At 39.3% G+C, this 21,988-nt stretch overlaps 1 protein-coding gene across 13 annotated transcripts in view; it reads right to left on the minus strand.

The window, feature by feature from the left end:
- The window catches only part of ZBTB20 (zinc finger and BTB domain containing 20), an 894,540-nt gene that overhangs the window by 313,200 nt on the left and 559,352 nt on the right, over positions 1-21,988 (minus strand). The window contains exon 1 of one of the 13 annotated variants that reach the window (XM_066240872.1): positions 13,272-13,369. The exons of 11 other annotated variants lie outside the window; for them this stretch is intronic. The gene's annotated coding sequence lies outside the window, so the exon portion shown is untranslated. Of the gene's footprint in view, positions 1-12,521; positions 12,625-13,271; positions 13,370-21,988 lie in introns of those variants that run through there. One more of the 13 variants, XM_066240868.1, reaches the window with a different exon arrangement.

A 21,988-nucleotide genomic window follows, 5' to 3' on the forward strand; every position in this document is an offset into this window, starting at 1 on the left:
AATTCTGGACTCCACCTGACCTTTCTGGATTCATATTGTAATCTTCACATGCATCTCATTTCTAACTTCATTACTTCTTATACACACCACTTCATTCCCATTGCTATGCCTTCTTTCACATTGACGTTTTTCTTTATTTTCTGGTTTCTGATACCACACTGGCATATTCCATGTCCCTCTCACTTCAAAAGATCCTTTTCCCTTTATCTTTCAACAGTCAGCTTTTACATGTATAGCTAAAATTTTCTATTATCAAGCTTCCACGTTCCACTAGAGGCCATCTGATGTGAGTTCTTGCAGCAGTCACTGCCTTTCTTTACTGCCCATTTTGGTGCATAATAATGGAATAATAATTTCTACCTAATTTTTTTTAGGATTTAATCTCTGCAAAAGATTATAGGAACTAGAAGCTCATTGTAAGCAGATATTGTGTCTGTTAACTAGTATGATAAATAATTATTGAGATTAGCATCATAGGTATTTCTAAATTTAAATTTTATCCTTTCCTCTTTTTAAAAAATATTTTTTTGCCTGAACACAGTGGTGCAGTGGATAGAGTGTTGGTCTGGGACACCGAGGACTCAAGTTTGAATCCCTAAGGTCGCTGGCTTGAGCGTGGGCTCACCAGCTTGAGTGCGGGGTTGCTGGCTTGAGCGTGGGACCATAGACACGACCCTTTATTCGCTGGCTTGAGTTCAAAGGTCACTGGATTGAGCAAGGGGTCACTGGCTCAGCTGGAGTCCCCTGGTCAAGGAACATATGAGAAACCCATCAATGAACAACTAAGATACTGCAACTATGAGTTGATGCTCCTTATCTCTATTCCTTCCTGTCTATCTGTCTGTCTCTCTTGCTAAATATATATATTGTTCTCTTTTAGGTAAGGTAAGAGTAAAAGAATAGTGACAATAAAGAGAACAAAATAAATATGTCAACATGTAATGGTTAGTGGTCTTTATTGGCTGTAACATTCTACATATTGTTGTTAGTTCCTCTCCATTGTGTATGTGTGATATTTACTCAGACATACATAATGGTAACATTGCCCAATTACATTTTACAATAACTGAGCTTTGAATGTTGTTAGTGTCAGCCTGGGATAGAACAGGTATAGGGCAGTGGATAAGTTCAGGATATAAGATCTCATATTTATCAAGGAACTAATTTAAGGACAATTGTGGGAGGCATAACAAAGAAGACAACATATAGTGTGCCATGGCTGCTGAATGCTGTTTCTCGCAGAAATGGTTTGATGTCAGCTTTCACTTGCTTATTATTGATATAAGCACATTTTTCTCAAAATACAATAAATATAGAAAGGTATGTATAACATGGTATGGAGATCAAAATCAAGGTTAGAACCAAGGGCAGCAGATTACAATACAAATGGGTAATGAATCACTTGTGAGATTAAAATTCACAGATTTCAAAAGGGAGGAAAGTATTGGCAGAGGCATAGAGAACACAGTTGTAAGGGTAGTGTCCGTGGTTCCATGAAGGAAAAGATGAAGCAGAGAGGAGGACAGGCCTACTAGACTGACTGGATATTAGTACCGAGAGTTTCAAGTCAGATAAGAAGACAAAAATATCTAGGAGAGTTTGGGCTGGAAAACTGGAAATACTAACTAGGGATCGTGAATATGGTGGCCTAGGTGGACAATGAGGCCAAGTAAGGTCAGCATTTAGAACATAAGGTAGTCAGGACTGCATAAGTGAAGAGGATAGGAATAGAAGAACATTCATTCATTCACCCTATATTTATTTACTGAGTTGGAACTATAATGATTCTACCAATAGATATGGACTAGATTATGCCTAATAGAATTTATAGTTTAGGAAGGACTTAAGTGATGGCGAACTATCGGAAGTATGTAATGAGTGAGGCCCAGCAACTGAGTAATTCTGCATCAAGTACTTGAAACCTGTGTTAAGGCTGAAGTCAATACAAAGATCACCTCATCCGAGGCATGGATTTCTCATGTGTTCTCTGCCTAGAAGGACATTCAGATTAATATGTTGGTGAAGCTTAAGCCCACAGCTGGGGAAAACAAGTATTCTTAGGTGAATGGTGTGTGTGTGTTCGTGTGAATGCATACCTGCATGTGTGTAGGTTTTATCCTAACAAGTATTAACCATGATCCTATAATATAATAATAAATGAGGATGAGAAGGACAATAATGGTGATTATGACAATAGGTAATCTTTATTGTATCTCACTATATACTAGGTCTTAGTTTAAAATTTCATATTAGATCATTTACTCCCCACAGTAATTTTATGATAAACATATCATCCCTATTTTGTAGCATAAGAAACTGAGGCATAAAGATTAAAGCTTTCCCATTGTGTCAAATGGCTAGTAAGTTGTACAACCCAGGCAGTCTGTGCAGTTAATCACTGCAATGCTGTCTAAATCCAGGGGAACAAGAGGAGAGTTGTACTACCTCACGTAGAAGCTTACCTATGTCAACATATCTTCTCCTTTACATTCCCATGGATAGAAATGATATGAGGCCACTCTTACTAGAGCTGTAGCCCTTCTCAGAAATATGACAATGGTATATTGTTGTTCAGGCATATAATAAAAGCATCATGGTAACAGATGAAAGATTTGGTTCTTGTAGACTAGTTTTTAATTATACTAGTTAAGCAACAAAGATATATTGTGAGAAAGCACAACAATAGACAGGCTAATATGGAAAGTAAAATTTTAGTGTCAGTCGGTCATTAAGTGTGGGCCCAGCTCTCTACCTCTCCATTTTCCATTTCTCTACAGAGTGAAATAAGCATTAGTAGGATGACTATAAAACATTACCTTGCTTAGGAGAAGTCATAAGTTCTATTACCACTGTGATTTTCTGAACCATGATAATTCTGCTGGGACTTTTATTAAGACACCATCCACAGAGATGACTCCCAAGCCCAGGAAAGAGTGACCAAATAAAACACCAGCACCATAATGACTGAAGAAGTTTGGACTCTAGTGTCCAATTTTGTACTGCTCACTCTTAAAAAGTTGATCGTTAACACAGCATCATGAAAATGAAATTTTCATTAAAAACCAAAGAGAAATGTACTTAGCTTTCCATCTTTCCTTGTAGGTCTCCTGGAGTCAATTCCAAAGCATCACCTAATAAATACTATTTAGGAATTGGCAATTTTATATAAATTATTTTCCTTAGGGTATAAACATTCAGGTCAATTATTATGGTTTCCAATTTTCAGCTTGACTATATCTCAAGACAGAATGTCTGCTTTTGATATCTTGGAAATGTCTTTTGGGGGCAATGTATGACCTATACCTTATGGGTGCTAAGACTATCCAGTACTGTTTTTCACAAGTGAGCTGGGTCAAGGCAAAGAGGGGAAAGAACTGAGCAAAGACTCATAGGCTGTAAACCCTGCTGTACAGTAAGTCTAAAAGTCCCCACTTTTTTAGCTTCAGCATGTTGGAAGACCCTGATCTTAAACTTAGTATAGAATTCTTCAAGCAGAAAAACAGAAATGCCTATAACGTGAACATGTCAGGAGTAGCTGGCCCCTTTTAGCATTTGACCTTTAACGAATGATCAGACTGCTCTTTCTATACCTTAGCCTGTTATCAGCTGCAGAGGTGACAGATACCTGTCATATTTTAGGATAGATTATCACCTCAGCCCTTGGAGTGATTGAGTATTTATAGATACAAAGATAGAACATAAAGCACATATGTACAGGCAGGAGTCCCCTGGAGGTGGCGATTAGGACTAGGCAGTAATTTTAGCTTGAAATTCCTATGACTTAAATAGCCACTTGAGCTCTGCTCTTGCAGTTTACGATGTCAATAGAACCCCTAAATGAAATTACAGCCTTCTGATACGCAGCAGGATAGCTTTTCTTTGCCATGCAATGTACACGGCCGGGAGAAATTGCTCTGTATATGGAGTTTCACTAAAGCGAAATTTATCATAAGGTTGCTCTGCTAAAATATAATTATGCTGTTATTCACTGGATAACACATCTAATGACTTGGGGTGCACTTGATAGCCATGTTTCAGTGAACACAAACATACGCCCTGATGTGAACTGGGCACTCCAGTGCTTCAGAGCGCTATCGATTTCAGTTCTACCATAATTTACACCTGGCTTGTTTTGCCAATAGCTTGGACCCATGCTAACACTGGAATATACACATTCAGGTATAAGAGAATCAGAAAGAACAGTACAGCAAAAATGCATGCAGCAAGGCCCTGGTCATTTTGCTCAGTGGCAGAGCGTCAGCCTGCTGTGTGTATGTCACAGGTTCGATTCCCAGTCAGGGCACACATCAAAGCGACCATTTGTTTCTCTTTTTTCCCCTTCCCCTTCTCTCTCTCTCTCTTTCCCTTCTGCAGCCATGGCTCAATTGGTTCGAGTTCATCAGCCCTAGTTTCTGAGGATGGCTCAGTGGAGCCGCCACCTCAGGTGCTAAAACTAGCATCATTGCGGTTGCGGGCATGGCGCTGGGTGGGCAGAGCATTGGCTCCAGATGGGGTTTGCCGGGTGGATCCTGGGCAGGGCACATGTGGGGATCTCTTTTTCTGTCTCCCCTCCTCTCACTTGGAAAAGAAAAAAGAAATAAAAAAAAGGTGCATGCAGCAAGCTTTTCAGGATTCTGCCTTTATAATAATCTCCCTTGATGTTAATCAAATATTCTGCATGACTTTCTTGTTATGTTTGGGCATTTTAGCACTGTCCCACGGTTGCTGGTGACAGTAACAATAACCTCTTATGTTTGTACAAACATTCAGGGCAGCATCTGAGTGGACCAGTCATCTTGGTCCACTTCCAGGAAGCAAAATTACTAGAATATAGTAGTTGCTCAATATAATTACTTTTTTTTTGTTTTTGTTTTCTGCTGGAATAATCTTTCTTTTATTTTTCACTGAAGGTCACATTCAATATATATTTTTTTAATTTCAGTTGTACAGCATGGTGGTTAGACAATCACATACTTGACAAAGTGATCTCTTGGCTATTTCAAGTACCCACCTGGCACCATATCTACTTCTTACAAAGTTATTGACTGTATTTTCTATACTATACTTAACATCCCTGGGACTATTTTATAACTCTCAATTTGTACTTCTTAATTCTTTTTTTATTTTCTTTTGTTTTTTATTTATTAATTTTTATTAATTTTGTCTCCCTTATATGTAGAATCTAATGAACAAAGTGAACTGAGGAATGGAATAGAGGCAGAGATGGGGTCACAGGACAGATGGACAGCGGTCAGAGGGAAGGACGATGAGGGGATGGGATCAGAGAAGGTGAAGGGATAAGTGAAACTATATATACATGACACAGAGATATAGATAACAGGACAGCAAATCCCAGAGGGAAGGGGGAGGGAGTTAGGGGGAGGGGGGCAAAGGGGGTATGAAAAGGGACACAGGGGTGGGGGGTGAGGGAGTTATACTCAGAGGAACAGTAAATCCATGTAAACATAATAAATAAAAATTAATATAATTGTTTTTAAGGCTGCTCTTCCTCTCTGTTTCATAAATGTGGTATACCCCTTTTCTTCCTGTCCACATATTTTCCTTGAGAAAAGTCCACTCTATAATTTTAACTACCATCGTGATGCTATTAATTTAGATAACTGTCAAACTATCTCTATCCCTGACCTATCTCCAGTTTTCCTGACTAAATCCAGCACCCTACCAGATAGCAGTCTGAATTTTCCCCCAAATCTCAAAACTAACACATTCAAAAGCAAATTTATCATCTTCCTCCAGCCTACAAACCTGCTTCTCCCCGATAGCCTTTTTTGCTTGGTTGTACAAGGCAGAATCCTGGGAGCAATCCAAAACTCCTTCTCTTGATGCCCATCCCAAAGGTTATTAAATTGTGTCCATTCTGACTTTTATCTCTTGAATGTGTCTCCTCCTCTCTATTCCCATAGTTATTGTCCTACTTCAGGGCTTCATTGTTTCCTGTCTGAACTATTTCAGTTACCTCCTAATTCATTTCCCTGTCTCTATTCTCCTATTCCTCCAAGCTACCCTCCACTTTTCCACCAGGGTGATCTTCTATAACACAATTTGATAATTAACCTTCTCTCCTTAAAATTTTTCAGTGGCTCCCCAAATGCCACAAGATGAAGTTAAAACTTCTTTGCATGGAAATCAAGGCCCAATATGATTGTTCCCTGCTTACATCTACAACACCATTACTCTACCCTCTACTAAACATTAGTGATACTGGTCCCCAACTCTGCCATGCTATGACCCAGTTAAGTGCCTTTGCCTCTGCTGGTGCTCTTACTGAATGTTCTTCCTCTTGCTGAGTATTTGGGGAAATCCTTCAAGTCCCAGCTTGAGTGTACTAGATTTTCTGTGAACCATTCCCTGATCCACCCCACCTGAAGGTACATTCAGTTAAACACTCACTATTTTGTGCTTTCAATATCCTTCGGTTATGATACTTACTTAGCATAGGGCATTATACAAACCTGTTTCCCTATCTGTTTCTCCTCTAGCAAGCAGTTAGAGGCCATGTCTTATTTATTTTTGCATTGTCAGTGACAGAGCCAAACCTTCACAGCGGCATATCAGGTCCCACCGCCTTGCCTCCCTCATCTCCCACCATTCTCCTGCTTGCTCACTCTGACCCTGCCACATAGAATTCTTGTTTTCACTCAAACTTGCCAGGTGCATTTTGTCCAGGGCATTTGCATTTGGTGGTTCCACTGCCAAAAATGCTCTGGCCTAGATATCCACAAAACTTGCTTCTTTACCTTTCTCAAATGTCCCTTCAATGAGGCATTTCTTCTCCATCCAATTTAAAATTGTACTTGACCCCGGACACACATACACACATGCTCTCAATCTTTCTCTGACTTTCCTTGTTTTAATTTTCTCCACAACACTTACCACTGTCTTATATGTCGTGTGTGTGTGTGTATGTGTGTGTGTGTGTGTGTATAAATATATATGTACATTTTTGGCTTTTCTAATAATGTATTTTTTATTTTTTCCTTTTTATTGAATTTATTGGGGTGACACTGGTTAACAAAAATTAAACAGGTTTCAGATGCATGATTCCACAACACATCAGCTGTACACTGTATTGTGTATTCACCAACCCAAATCAAATCTTCTTCCATACATAATTTACATATGTACTTGTTTGTCATCTTTCTCCCCTGCCTAAGAGGTAAGACTAGAGACTGATGTGTTTCATTCACTGTAGTATCCCAGACCTTGGAAAAGTTTTGGGTGCAGAGTATGTGCTCCCCTATAGATATTAATAAGTGAATCAGTCTTTAGCTTCTAGAATTACACTTGATACAGAGTATGAGTTCAAAAATGTTTCTTGAATTAATAAAATAGTGAATGAATGAATGAATGAATGTTAAATCCATGTTTAATTGAACGTAATGAGCAGACATCTTTGTGATCTGATCCTCATAACAATGCTGGTAATAAGCTGAGTGGGTACATTATCTCATTAGATAAAAGAAGTAAATGAGTCCCAGAAAGATTAGGAGCCTAAATTAAAGCTATATGAAAAATAAATTAATTAAAGCTATATGGGTAGTTTAATATTTGCTACTCTTTTCAATTCACTATTAAAAGGTAGAAATGATTCTTTGCACTAGGTTTGTGATGTACCTCTAATATTTATTATACTTCCTCTTGATTAGGAAGGCAATTAGCAGATGAAAGGTGCTAATACTTTTTATTATAATTTGTATCTTTCCTTTTTAGGTCTTTTATATAAAATGGATCTTTTACTTTCATTTTCAAAAGTGGGTTAGGCACTCATACAATTTACCCCTCACAGTGGACTATACATGACTACCCAAGAGGGCATCATGCTATAAACCCTGCAGAATGAGCTGGAAGGTGAGTGTGGCATTTGTAGCTTGAGGATGAACAGGTTGTTTGGTGCCAAGTCTGCTAATGGAGCTGTCTCTATGTGTTAACACTCAAAGGAGAACAAATTCAACAACAAAACATTTCACTTTTTGGCATGTCTATGGAGAGTTAACTTTCCATTGTTCAAGGGTTAATTATCCATTATATGAATCACTTCTCTTTCTCCTTCTGGCTGCTTACCTCTAGGAATTCAGTTTACTCCAGGATAAGCAGAAAAAATAAAAAGATGAAAATGAAACCAGTACATTTCATTTATATATATTAGAAGCTCTAGAAAATAATTCAGAGCAGGAGACAGAATTAGATGTAGTTTGGGGATTGCCTAGTTGATTGACCATTGATAACAGATGTAATTAAAGCATATTTGCCACAATATTTTGGTTTCTTTTAATTACTGCTTGTTACAGTTGGTTTGTAGGATATGAAATTACTCCCTGGATGTGCTTCATGTCAGAAGCATTCCATTTAGGGTGCCGAAATGGGCTCCTCTCCTCAGATCTCCCCAGAGCACTGAAGGTGCCTTAGTGTGCTGCAGTTTAAGGACCAAAGCAGCACCAAGTGGTCCTACCGATTTCTCTATTCGTCTAACAACTGCACTTGACTATTGTAAGCTATTACTTGCCCAAAATAGGGTGTTTAATTAGTGCTTGTTAAGACACTGGAAGTGATTTGGCAGCCTGTCCTCTTGCCTCTCTCTTTATTGTGCTGTCTATCTGCCCCACCCCTGCTTTACCTAGTTCACAGGGCATTCAGAACAAGTCTTCGTGCCTTTCCACAGCGAACATAGCCTGAGCTTTTTAGATAATGAGTTCGAGGAAAGGAAGAGAACTGACTGACTGAAAGCAAGTATTGACAAGCTGGAGAGACCTTTGGTCAACATAATACATTACAAGTGAATCTGGTATTGTCAGGCTGCACAAGCAGACCAAGCTGGGTATTTGGCCACCCTCATGGGTCCTAGGCTATAAGTGGAACTACTGCAAGCTCAGGGCCTGATGTCCCATGAGAAATCACCTGGGCATTGTAGGGATTAGAAAAGCTACCTCAGCAAATGACTAGGGATGCTGCAGCTAGTTGGAAGACCTAATATGTGAGTTTAAGGGGCTCAGATATAGAAGAATCTAGTGATTTATTTTCTTCCATTATGATAAGCAAGATGTATTCACTGTCACTGTATTGACATATGGACATTCATTCATTCATTCATTCATTATCTATTCATTGATCTTCCATTCAGAGAGGCAATTTGACATTATTTGGGAAGGAGATAAATAAATAAACATAAAATGCAGTACCTGCCCTCTAACTACTTATAGTTTCATACATTAATTAAAAAAAAAAACACTTCAAAGCAGTATGTGAAAAGTGACAAAATGAAAGCTATAAATTTTAGAAATTCTATCAGTGTAGATGGGGCAGATCACTTTTATTTGGGTTATTATGGAAAGCTTCAGAGAAAGTGTGGCTTGACAAAGATATGACTTGGTTGGGTAACTTGAAAGGATCTGGAAAATGATCGTTGCTAATGTTGATATGTAAGTGCACCATCAAAGTATTTAAAGTATAAATAAATAGCTGAGAAACTAAAAGAAATCGGGATCATTTGTACATAAATTCATTCATTAAATATATTCTCAATTTTAAGATAATTAGTAGCAATTTAATTTCTTTCTATTTAATTTAAACTATTGTATACATAAAGCAATTAATATTTTGAAGTTATGCATAATGGAATTTAGGTGTATAATCTAACATGCAGATTTGATGAAAAACATTTACGAATCTTATCTGCTAACTAAATCTTACCTTTTTCAGGTACTGTTCACAAATATTTGTGTAAAATTTCTGTTATAAGTGTGATAAAATGTCAACTACACTTTACTTATGGTCAATTTGAAAAATGTTTGAACGCAAAGAAAATAAGCCTAGCTAGGATTTGGTCATACATTAATAGTTGAATATAAATATATGAATATGAGTGTACATAGGCTTTTACAAGATAACAAAGGTGCACAATCACATGATATAATTAATCCCTTAAGTTATTACCTCTTATCATTTCAAAGAAATCATGTAAGTATCAAAAAGCATTTCCATACAAATAAGAAAGAACAATTTCTTACTGGGTCACTCATAGTTTGTTATTTAGCAATGTCATTTGAGTGACTGCTTAAGTAAATGAATATAGCGTATAGTAAATACTTATAGCTAATGTGCATGCTAGAAAATATACATTTCAAAAGATGTACTTTCTGAAATAAAATTAAACTTTTCAGGATGGGCATTAGAAAACTGAATTCTTAATAGTATACTATTATAGTACAAATATAAGTATTACCTAAAAAATTAGGCAATATTAACACAATTTAAGTAGAAAGAAATACATCATATCCTGCCGTTCAATCAGAAGTGTACTGATCAAATTCTGACTTTTACACCCCAGTTTAGCCATGTAATTCTTCCAGAGGCATGTGGAACTCCAGATCTTGGCAGCAATAAGAAAAATCTCTTGGCTGGTTATATTTGTTAAATGTCATCTCCTAGATATTTGTGTTTACCTATTCTCTGCTTAACGACGCTGACAAAATTTTATATACAGACGTAGATTTCAATAAAAAAGTCCTCAGTGTCAAAAATCCAGCTTGCCTCAAGGTAGTCCTAATAGACATATCTGCCATAGACTAACAGACCTTTCTCCTGGGAGTCTGTGCAGCCTGAATATTAACTGACAGAGGCACAATCTCCTATGTATGTCTTGGTGGTAAAGGGCTACATTTTTTATATCATATTTAAAAATTAATACCATTTTCCCATTTAACTTCTTTTTTTAGAAAACAAGAGACCTAATGGAAAATCCCCCCAAAACATTATATTTACAAATAGTGTGGTTATAACTAACATGGCCTAACTGAAATAGGCAAATTACATACATTAAACTTACAGCATACTTATCCTAACAAAACTCTGAGACCGTGTCCTGTCACAATGACCGCTGATGACTGTGATGTGCCTCACAATCTGTAGAAATTGTGATAGGAAGCTGACTCGCTGTTCTAGAGGTCACTGACAGAGCCTGATGAGGCTGCAGCAAGGGGCAGTCTCTGTAGGGAACTTGGTTATATAGGAGCATGCATGAGTTACATGGTTAAGAATCTGAATCATTTAGAGTATCAAACAAAATTCCAAAGCTAAGTACCAGTGTAATATGTTGGATGACTCCACTGGCTTAGACAAAAAGTACACACAATAGACACACACAATACACATCTGGTTAAATGTAAAATTAACTATTGCTAAAGTATTTTCAACTTTTAGGAGACATCTACTGGCAATGTGTTAATAGCAAGGAAACTAAAACAATAAAATAGCATCTCTTTCCAAATATTTAAGAACATCAAGTAAGTGCCCCTTAGGCTGGGTTGTGGTTCTTGCAAGTTTTAGCCTATGAGAACCATATTGGGGACATCAAAGGCACCTCCCTCTCTCCAAAGAGCAATTCACTTCAGATGCTGCCACATAGTCAAATGCTTTTATGGCCACCATGTTTTTTTGTTTGTTGTTTTGTTTCTTCCACTATTTTAGAACATGCCAGATTCTTAGAATTGGAAAGATGAAAACAGTGAGCTCAAATATCCCTGGAAAAGCAGCAAAGTGGAAACCCGATGGTAAAGGACACATACACCTTCTGCCTGAAACCCCACTTCCAGGGGAAGTGTGAGTTAGTAATAAGGACATGGAAGGCACATATTGACTCTGAAAGCTGGTCTGTTGACTCCTCTGATAGTATCATATTAGACAGGATACAACCACCCCCATTCCATTCCTTTGACAGCTTCCCAGAGCACATTCAATCAGAGTCTCTTATATTGAGGACAATACTATATTTGGGTTTAATCCTGTGAGGACAATCATCTAGTTTTCCTATGTCAGGATGATAAATTTCCCTGAAACCAAATAAAGATTCTTATTACATTCTTCGGTTCGATACCATGAATGCAGAAAAATAAAAAAGAGGGTGTGATAAATAATATTTTCCAAAGGTCAGGTGGGGGGAGGTTCCCTAACATTTAAAAGCAACCAGTTTTTAGCACAGAGCTCTTTAGAAGAACAGTATTAACAATATTCTTTTGCTATGTATCCACTCTTCTTTCTTGCTTAGCTGGGTACATCAGTATTCTGGCATAATGTAAATGTTCAGAATAGAGATGCATGAAAAGTTGATAGAAACTGCAATGTACGATGAATCTCACTTTCACTTCCCCCTCCTACCACCCCGAGGACTCCCTCCCTCCCCACTCGCTCACCTATCTTCCTCTTCCCACCAGCATGCGTGCTAGGCATGTCAAGACTAATCTCCATCGCTGGCAGCCGGAAACCTATGCCCGCAGGCTGCACCTGAGCTCGACTCCAGGCTCCTCCTGCCCTTGTGCATGGAGTGCTCTCAGCTGTGCACGCTACAAATCTTCGCCATTATGTTGGATTGTTTGGCAGCTTTTTTTTTTTTTAAAAAAAACTGTATTATTTTTTTCTTTTTAAAAACACCCATTATTTCCTGACTGCCTCAGAGACACCAAGAATAGAATCCTTGACACATGAAATTCTGGAACCTCACCACTCACCAAGACTGTGGTTCCTGATCCAAGGAGTGTCGACCGAGAATCAGCACAGTCTCCTGAGAGTGTCCAGGCCTGGCTGCTAAGTTCCCTGCTCTGATCAGTGTGTCGAGTTCACAGTGTTCCAGAGTGCTGAAGCACAGAAATCAGGGAGGGGAGGTGGAAGGAAAATCACTGGAGCCTCTTACGATCTAACTTCCACTAACTGAGAGGAAATGTCTTATAAATAAACAACAGCAACAGAAACAAAAAAAAAAGAAACCATCCCGTCCTGCCAGAGGAATGTACATTATTGTCTCCCAACGGAAAACTTGACACCACACCAAAATGCAGCCATGTCTCCTCAAACTACCTCCCTCAAAACAGAAAGAAAAAAAGAGAATCAAGGAGAAAACAAGAACAACAAAAAGAAATATCTTTCATCCTCGTGAATTCTATTGGGAAGTTCATGTGCATTCCCAGTAGACAAACTAAACTAAGCAGTTTCAACAGTGTCACTGTTCAAGGATTTCTTGCGGAGGCTGCTTATTAGCAAAATTTCATTTCTGCCCAGATTATTGTTGTACCATCCGGACATTTTCAGAAGGGAAGTTCAGAAAAGGGGGGTTGACTGTGGAGGAGAGGAAGAAGAGAGGACAAAGGAACCCTCCTGGTGAACCGAGTGCCCTAGCCACAGCCAGGAGAGAGCCGGCCCCACCCTGCACCCGACCACTGCTTGTTGAGGACTGGGTGATGCGGTGTGTGGAATCTACTTACTCTTTCTGCTCGGGAGGCTGAGGTTCCCACATTTCCAGCTCATGCTGGACTGTACCGTAAGCAACAAGTGAAATGAGTTCAGTGATCTCATTCTAGTCCTTCGACTCCTGTCCACATCGCTAAGCGACTGCACAGCTTGGCACAGGCCAGGATGAGTCAGCAGTCTCTGGTCATGAGAGGCCAGGCCTGGAATAGCAGGGGGGGTTTAGGTCAGGAGCAAAACGAAGCAGAGAGGCAGTCTAGATGGCAGGGCTTAGCTCTGCAATACACGGAGATACTGCAGGTCAAAATGAAAGAGCCTCATCAGTTCTGCAGTGAAGAATGTAGGATGGTGGAAAGAAGGAGCAGCAAGGAAAAAATAAATGTAAAACAGCTGCCCACCAAATATAGCAAGAACAAATCGGAGTACCACAGTCAGAAAAGAGGGCACAGGTAGAGCCCTGGAGGGGAAAAGACGCTCGTTAAGATGTCCGGAATGCCTTTTCTTCCATGTGCTCCTTTACTTGATTTGAGAAACCAAGTCGTTACCTATATACTGTCCTGGTATTTTGGTATTGCTTTCCTGATTCGGTAAGTAGCAAGTCAAACAAATAAAAGCAAAGCACTGCAGTTCAGTAGCAAAAAGAAGCCTCATGCTGCATAAAATAAGTAGGAGCCCAATATATCAAAGGTGCATTTGGGTCAATAGCATCCTTCAATAGTCTGCAAAATACTGATCACAGGTGGTTCAAGAGAAGTACACCTTAAATCAAGCGTGGGTGGGGGTAGAGAAGAACAGAGAGAAAAGAAAGGCATACGCTCAATGATGAGACACTAGGGAATTATGCCGTGACCACTCTTTCAGCTCACGGGGGTCAGCATAGGCCTCAAACAGGAAGGGACACTTCTCACCACTAGGAGTTTACAACACCTCTCCTGAACAGTAGTACACATACAGCAAGATGAGAAGTTAAGCAAAATAATCAGAGGGAAAAACCAAGTTCAACATTAAAAATAAATCAATAACATATTTTGGGAGGAGGCAAACTGCCTCATAAGCCAATTTATAAAGAAAAATCTTAGTATCTGAAACAAACTTAAAGGAACGAAATCTAGATAAGAGAACTGAAGTGGAGACTGAGAATTAGCAGCAAATAGCAGTGATGGTCTCAATCTAAGGGGAAAATCCATCTCAAGTCCAATGGTGTGTAGCAAGAACAGCATGGCAAAGAGAACACATAAGATCAACAGAGTTGGGAAACACCAGTAAAAGATTTCTTTGAAGAACAATAAGAACCCACCATATATTCTTAATTATCATCCCTTAGAGATGCATAGATGTGTATGGTAGGTATCTAAGAAAATGTGAAGTTTCATTTAGCCTCAGTCCAGGGAGTATTAAATCATCTCGACTTATCTTAAATAAATGTTTCACTTTGGGTGAATTAATGTTCTAGCCTCAGTTTCCTTCTCTTTGAAATGGAGTATTATCATACTCATTGAATTATTTATTATAAGGACTGAATCAATGTTTGGCAACTGTCTGGTCCTTATCATAGCAATCTGTCACATGGTGAACACTCAATATATTGTTGTTACTTTTATTTGACTATCATATCATCCTCATAAGTGCCCAGTGAAAGAATCATGTCCAGTGTTATTCCAAGTGATTGAGTGGAACCAATATAAAGATCTTAGTAAAATATGTTGAGTAACGCAGAGAATGTTGCTTTAAAAAAGCTTATTTCTGTCTGGGGTATTAAACATACTTGAACACATAGGGTGTTGAAAATCTATTTTGTTAAAATCTTGATTTGGGGTATCTATGTTGTCAAAGCAGCTTGGAGTTTAAGAGGGTCCTATAATGAGAGGCCCCCAAAAGAAAAGGAATGTTTAGAATATTCTCCTATTGGCCTTGACCACATGATGAGGGCTTTTTACCAAAGGGGAAAACAGTCCAGTTGATCATCCCAGCCTAATTGATTAATTGTGAGTCTGACCATCTGGCTGATGAATGCTGACACCCGACAGTGATTACTGTGTAACACAAATCCGGATGTGCTCTCCCCTATGCTTCTCACAATAATGGCAACTCTGAACTTAAGGTTAGTTTATTCAGGCCTCTCAGCTCAATCTGTTCATGCAACAGTGGTTGTAGCAGGGAATATTTTACTAGATCTGGTCAAGCATTATCTTCTCTTATTTCAGTTACACCTCTCTTTTCCAGCTCCACACCTACCCTCTCCCAAGCCTTCTCTTGTATACAATCACTTTTCATACAAAGTGTTCCATCTGTAGTTTTCATCATACTGCCTGATTCTCTCATTTCCGGTTGCTCTATCCAGAAAAATATTTGACTGGTCTAAAAGACCTGTATTGCACTTTCACAAGGACTCCTACTGAGACATTTTTATTGTATCTCCTTTGCTATTGGTTTACTTCAAATTACTCTGTGCTTCTAAATAAAGAAAATTATTTTACCTAATTCATGAGCCTGATTAAAAGGCCCACACACATATGGCCCAAGTTCTTCATGAGGTTCACAGAATACAAGGGTTAACAGAAGATAATTCTTACATCTTAAACATGCATCTGATCCTCCGTTATCAGTTTCTCATGGAGAAGCTTGTCTCTACAAGTACTCTGGAGCACCTTTCACTACTAGGGAAGGTCAAATTCATGTAAGTAACAGGGATCAATAGCAATGCCATCCACAAGTAAGCTACACTCAGAGGTAACCTGTACATGGGAGAATTCTTTAAGCAAAGCAAATCTGAATGCGTAAATATAAACCCTGAGGAATTACAACCAAAACGTTTTATTATTTTGGGGGAAGGTACGGGGGAGTAAACTGACACAAACATCTTGCACAAGCTCGGCCAATGAGTCACAATGAAGGACCATCTATTCCCCCTCTTCTTTTCCCAGCCTGACTGCCATCTCAAAATTCATCATTTTTGTTGCTCCCCATCTATGCTGAGTTCTTCTATGTTCCAAGCTGGGGCAGTGTTAATTTTCAGTAGAGAGTGGCAATAGCATGCTGAACTACAGAGTTCCAGACTGGGAGTTGGGAAATGTTTTTGGCCCCACTGTCAGTAAACAACTATGTGTCTAGGGCAAGTCAAGTCCCTTAACTCTCCCTGTCTCAGTCTCTTCATTGAAAAATGATGGGGTAGGACTGCATGAACTCCACAGTCTCTGCCAACACTAAGATTCTATGGTTCTATAGCTCATTTCCTTTTTCTCTCTGGCATCAACTGCTCAACAATTCTGCTTAGAGTCACATCTCTGCTCTCAGTTCCTGATGAAAACATATTTCCTCCATTTACTATCCTGTATTAAGTATTTGTAACCTCTCTTTCTTTTTTTGATGCTAGATATTGTGAGTCATAAATATGAATGTATTCAGATAGATGCTTTAAATTTGAAGGTGTTTAAGGAGAATAGCATTCCCATGTAGAACATTTAGTGTAGCTCGGCATGGAGGAAGCCAGCCATCCAAAAGTGGAGCAAAGGGGCCAATTCACAAATGAGAGGAAGCCTTTCATAATAAGAGTCTCCAGACTCTTCAATTTAGATAAAGCTAAATGCTACCAAATTCCAACTACTTTTCTAATCAATTCCAGACACCATCACAGACACTTAGGACTACAAATTTGAGGGCCAGCATTGGCAGTGATGCAGTTCTTATTTCACCTCCACCATGTATTGCCAAGTAGGATTTAGGATGGCATAGTAATAAGAGCCAAGAGGACAATCTGTCATTTATTTTCCTCCACACTTTTTGAAATTTCCCATTTGAGCTCTGTTTCTCAGTTTTAATTTGGTAACTGCCATTTTTCAGCATTTTTTTTAACAGGTTACTAATAATTTCTGATACAGGATCTCATATTTCATTTTGTACTGCTAGAACTGCTGTTAATATTTTATCTGCCTTCAATTCAGCTCTGAATAAAGGCTGCTGGGTTTTTGATACACTGTTAACACTTTGGTTCTGGGAACTTGATCACCATGTTCACCCAGTTTGTCTGTATCTTGCTGGTAAAAGTAACAGAGTACCTGTTTCAGACATATTTCAGGGTGTGCTATACATCCTAGGAATAATTCAGGGGTTCTTGTCTTGGACCTTTAATGGAAACCCAAACCAAACAATAACTCTGTGCTTGTTTGCTCAGGCTGCTTACTATTTATTTACTTCAGTGGTAGTATTCCGGGAGCAGAATGCAGTAGTAAAGATCAGCACTCACAGGCAGATCTAGGTTCAAATTCTAGCTCTGAAGCTTACATGTATCACCTTAGGCCAGTTCCTTAACCTTCTGAGTCTCTGTTTTCCAGTTTGTAAAATAGAAATAATAAGATATTCACCTCTATCGCTATAAGGATTCAATAAACCAATGTAAAGTACTGAGGACTTTTCGAATTCTCAATAAATAATGGTATCATTATTACCCTGGCTTTAATAATCTACAAATTTGCATTAAAGTATTATTATTTTGCAACATATTTTCAAGACCAACAAATCACTTTTAAGTCTAGACTTTTGTTGTTTGCTTTATTAAAGTTAAAATTCTAAAAAACTCTTGGTGAAATTAGGTTAAAGATTTAAAAATGTTTTTTTAAAATCATATGTACAGTTAAAAACAGTATATAGCATCATATTATTTTACCTTTGATCAGCATTAAATTCTCACAAGTTTTTGTTAAATCTAACAGGTAGGCCTAGATATAGCACATGGCATGTAAATCCAGTAGCCATGGCCACCATCACAGCTGCCTGGCCCATGCAGGTTTGCATTAGATTCCGACAGACGATAATGAAAAAACGGAGCCAAGAACTGGTGGGCCATCATCATTATCCTAGCTTGCATCCTGCAGGCAAGTAAAAACACACACTGGGCTCCAAAACCCACTCATTCAGTGCTCACAAAGCTACTGACTTATCCGAGTTTCCTAGAATCAAAGGTTTCTAGCTTACTAGCCTTATTTACCTCTGTTCCCCATCTCCTTCTCTCTAAATAAACTGGCTTCTCCCTCAGCACTCCGCCATCTTGGCTGCTTCTCCTGGTCTCCTCCACGCGGCCTCTTTCTGTTCTTTCCTCTAATGCTAATCTCAGGAACCGAGAGAGAGCAAGCTCCCGGTCTGCCTTACTTTATAGTATAGAAATCAAAACCTTTAATCCAATATACAAACAAGGAAGTCTCTGATACAAAGTCATGTATCTGAGGCATAATGAGATTCCTCATGAGAGTGCACCACCCCACATCAAAAAGGGTGGGAAAGGCTCAGTCCTTTTAGGACTTGGTTTTACCAAGCTCCAGGCTACAACGATCCTGCCTGCCCATAGCCCGCTCCCAACACATATTAATATAATCAGGCCCATCCCAAGCAAGAAGGGAAACTAACATTATCACCTGGGCGATGTGCTTCCATGTAGGCAGCACCATATTTACCAAAGTGAGCATAATATATTTTATCTGCCCAACAATATAGCACATGGCACCAATGCTAACCCATTCCATAAAGAGATGGCTTATCATATTTACTTTCCCCTACTTCCAAAGAATGTAGATTATTTTAATATTCTTTGATTATGTATCAGTTAGGATCCATCAGGAGAGAGAAACCACAGCGATTTGAATAGGAAAATTTGACATAAAGATTATTAACTATAATGAGATTAGAGTAATGAGGGAATCGCTAGTAAGAAGTAAAAGGAATTCAAAATTATATAAGAAAAAGAAAATATAAGGATCTTAACTGTTGTTGGGGCTAAGATAAGTGCCCATCCCTGGACTGGGATTTAGACCTTGATGGACTAAGCACACCACCGAGTGAATGAACGGCAGAGGAATTGCTGGGAAGCTCTCAACAGAACTTGCTGAAAAGCAGTACTCCAGGGTGCCAGCGAGGCGCCTTATCTGAAGCATGCTACCACTCGAACCAGCCAACGTGTGTGCGCGCGCATGTGTGTGCGTGCACACATGCATGTGTGGTGGGTGCTGGGGGAAGCTGTGGCCACCAGGCCCCCAAGAAACCATGCACACTGCAGGAGCCTAAAAGAGGAGTACACAGGGACAAGAAAAGAAGGACCTCTTCCTCCTATCATGTCACTCTGAACCCTCTAGTGGCAAGGCACACTCATATGGTGGGGAAAGGAAAAGTATTTAAAGGACCCAGATATACTTTTGTAGAGTAGGCAAAGAAGGGTAACTGTGCTGAGAGGCAGTACATTGATTATTTGCACAGTTATTATTTGCTCACATACTTTATGAAATAATTCACTTTGGAGATTACAATCCAGTGTTCTCAATTTACTATACTACTGTTCACCTTGCTAATAAATTGGCTCTCTGCTTGGCTGAATAAATACCAGCAGAATTAAGGAAAATAAGGTGTTATTAAATAAAAGTAGTAATACTAGTATTCATACAATATTTCCCCCAAATACTGCCCACATGTTTAAATTGTTTACAATTGACAGATTAAGAAAAAGTTGTATAGAAATACTATACTATTAACCTAAATTTATGCATCCATGATCTCAATCCAGAATTTCAACTAAGTGGAGAGTCACTGCAAACAACTCACAGCTTCAAGAGTGGTACAAACTGCCCCAATGATCATTTTATTTTCTCTCCTTTTCTTTTTATTGACTGTTGAGCCCATATTTGGCATTCCATGACTGTTAACTATAGGCTGCTATTCTTCAGGAAAATGTATAATATGTTTGTAGGGAATTTTTCCTGTATTATCAAGCAAAGCAAGCCCCGTGGGTTGTCTAACAATCATAATGTAGGCATCGCCGCCCGCTGCTGATGGTTGACTTTACGATTTTCTTTTGTTTGTGCTGTGTTGAGGACAGAGGATAAACCTCATGACCCTACGTTCATTTGATCTCCACCTCCCCAACAAACATATGCACACTCCTCTCCCCTGAAATTTCTGAGTCCAAAAGGAGGTGATGACAAAGGAGAGTCCCAAGTCCATGTGTATCAGGCAGGCAAGCCTGTTTTATTTCAGTGTGCCCTTCTGCTCAGTTGGCTTTTCTGCTCTGACCCACTGTACTTACCCTGCCGGCTGCTCTTACTGCAACATGCCTTTTTAATCAGCCTTCCTGGGGTCTGCATTTGATTACAGCATTTGTGTTCTATTTTGATTCTTTTGTACTGTGCCCTGTGGTGTTAGCTTGAAAGGTGTTATTTATAAAATGAAATTCTATTGTATTGCCACTAGGATACAAAAGAGGACATATAATATTAATGCAGAATGTATTTAATAATATCTTAAATCTATTAGAACAATTTCTTCATGAGAACACAGAATGGGAGTGAGGCAAGTGGGTTGGTAACCAGGTAATATGATCTAAGAATCACCTGAAGCCCTGGCCGGTTGGCTCAGCGGTAGAGCGTCGGCCTAGCGTGCGGAGGACCCGGGTTCGATTCCCAGCCAGGGCACACAGGAGAAGCGCCCATTTGCTTCTCCACCCCTCTGCCGCGCTTTCCTCTCTGTCTCTCTCTTCCCCTCCCGCAGCCGGGGCTCCATTGGAGCAAGGATGGCCCGGGCGCTGGGGATGGCTCCTTGGCCTCTGCCCCAGGCGCTGGAGTGGCTCTGGTCGCAACATGGCGACGCCCAGGATGGGCAGAGCATCGCCCCCTGGTGGGCAGAGCATCGCCCCTGGTGGGCGTGCCGGGTGGATCCCGGTCGGGCACATGCGGGAGTCTGTCTGACTGTCTCTCCCTATTTCCAGCTTCAGAAAAATGAAAAGGAAAAAAAAAAAAAAAAAAGAATCACCTGAACTTTGCTTCACTAGTACTAGTGAAAGCTGGCACAAGAATCATTCTCTTAACGTCAGGGGTTCCAGTACGAGCCCATCTTTCCTCAGCCAGACCAGTGTAGCGTGCACCTGTTTAAACATTCAGCTGTGAACGCCAAACATTTTCCTAGGCCTCAGGTGCAAATTTTTTGACTATGAAAACCATGAGATGAAACATATGACATTATGACTTTTTTTTACTGCCTAGGAAGATTCAGATAAAGAAGGAAATATAATCACCTATTTCCAAGGAGTTACTTACAAGATTTATAAACAAACAAATAAATATATTTCTCGTGTTCCTGACTCCTCTCAAAAGCAGGCGAGGGAAATTCTAATGATACCAAAACTGAGGTAGAGTGTCCATGATAGCATGTTTAGAATTATGTTCTCACCTACCAAAAGTGCAGATTTCTTTATGGTAAATGTTCATGGATTACATTATGGAGGAGTCCCTAACTTTTCTTCACTTCTAATCTTAATGCAAACCACTCATATCACATCTGTTGTTGTACCCATTCCATTCTTCCCTAAACCTTTTTGTTTCTCCTGTTGATACATCTGAAATCATCAATAACTAAGCTGCTGTTTGGACAGCGAGTAAGGAAGGACCAGTGTGGGATGTGGTTTACCACTCAGGCTTCATAGAACTTGCTAAAAGAAACTGTCACACATGAAGGAAACTGAAGTGAGAATTCCTAGGTTTTCAACTATGCTTACTCATTGGCTCCAGGAAATTCAGGGTCCAGTAATCTAATCACTAAAATGGAAATATATTTATCTTTTCTATATGCATTGAGCTTCTTTAGGGATGTATGAGATTATGGTGTTGGAATGCCCTAAATTTTTTGCAATCTAGATGGGTTACAAAAGCACATTATTAAAACAATAGTTCAGACCCCTTTTTTGTTTCTCCAAATCCAG

Source organism: Saccopteryx bilineata, chromosome 8 (assembly GCF_036850765.1).
Source record: "Saccopteryx bilineata isolate mSacBil1 chromosome 8, mSacBil1_pri_phased_curated, whole genome shotgun sequence".
NCBI classification, from domain to species: Eukaryota; Metazoa; Chordata; class Mammalia; order Chiroptera; family Emballonuridae; genus Saccopteryx; species Saccopteryx bilineata.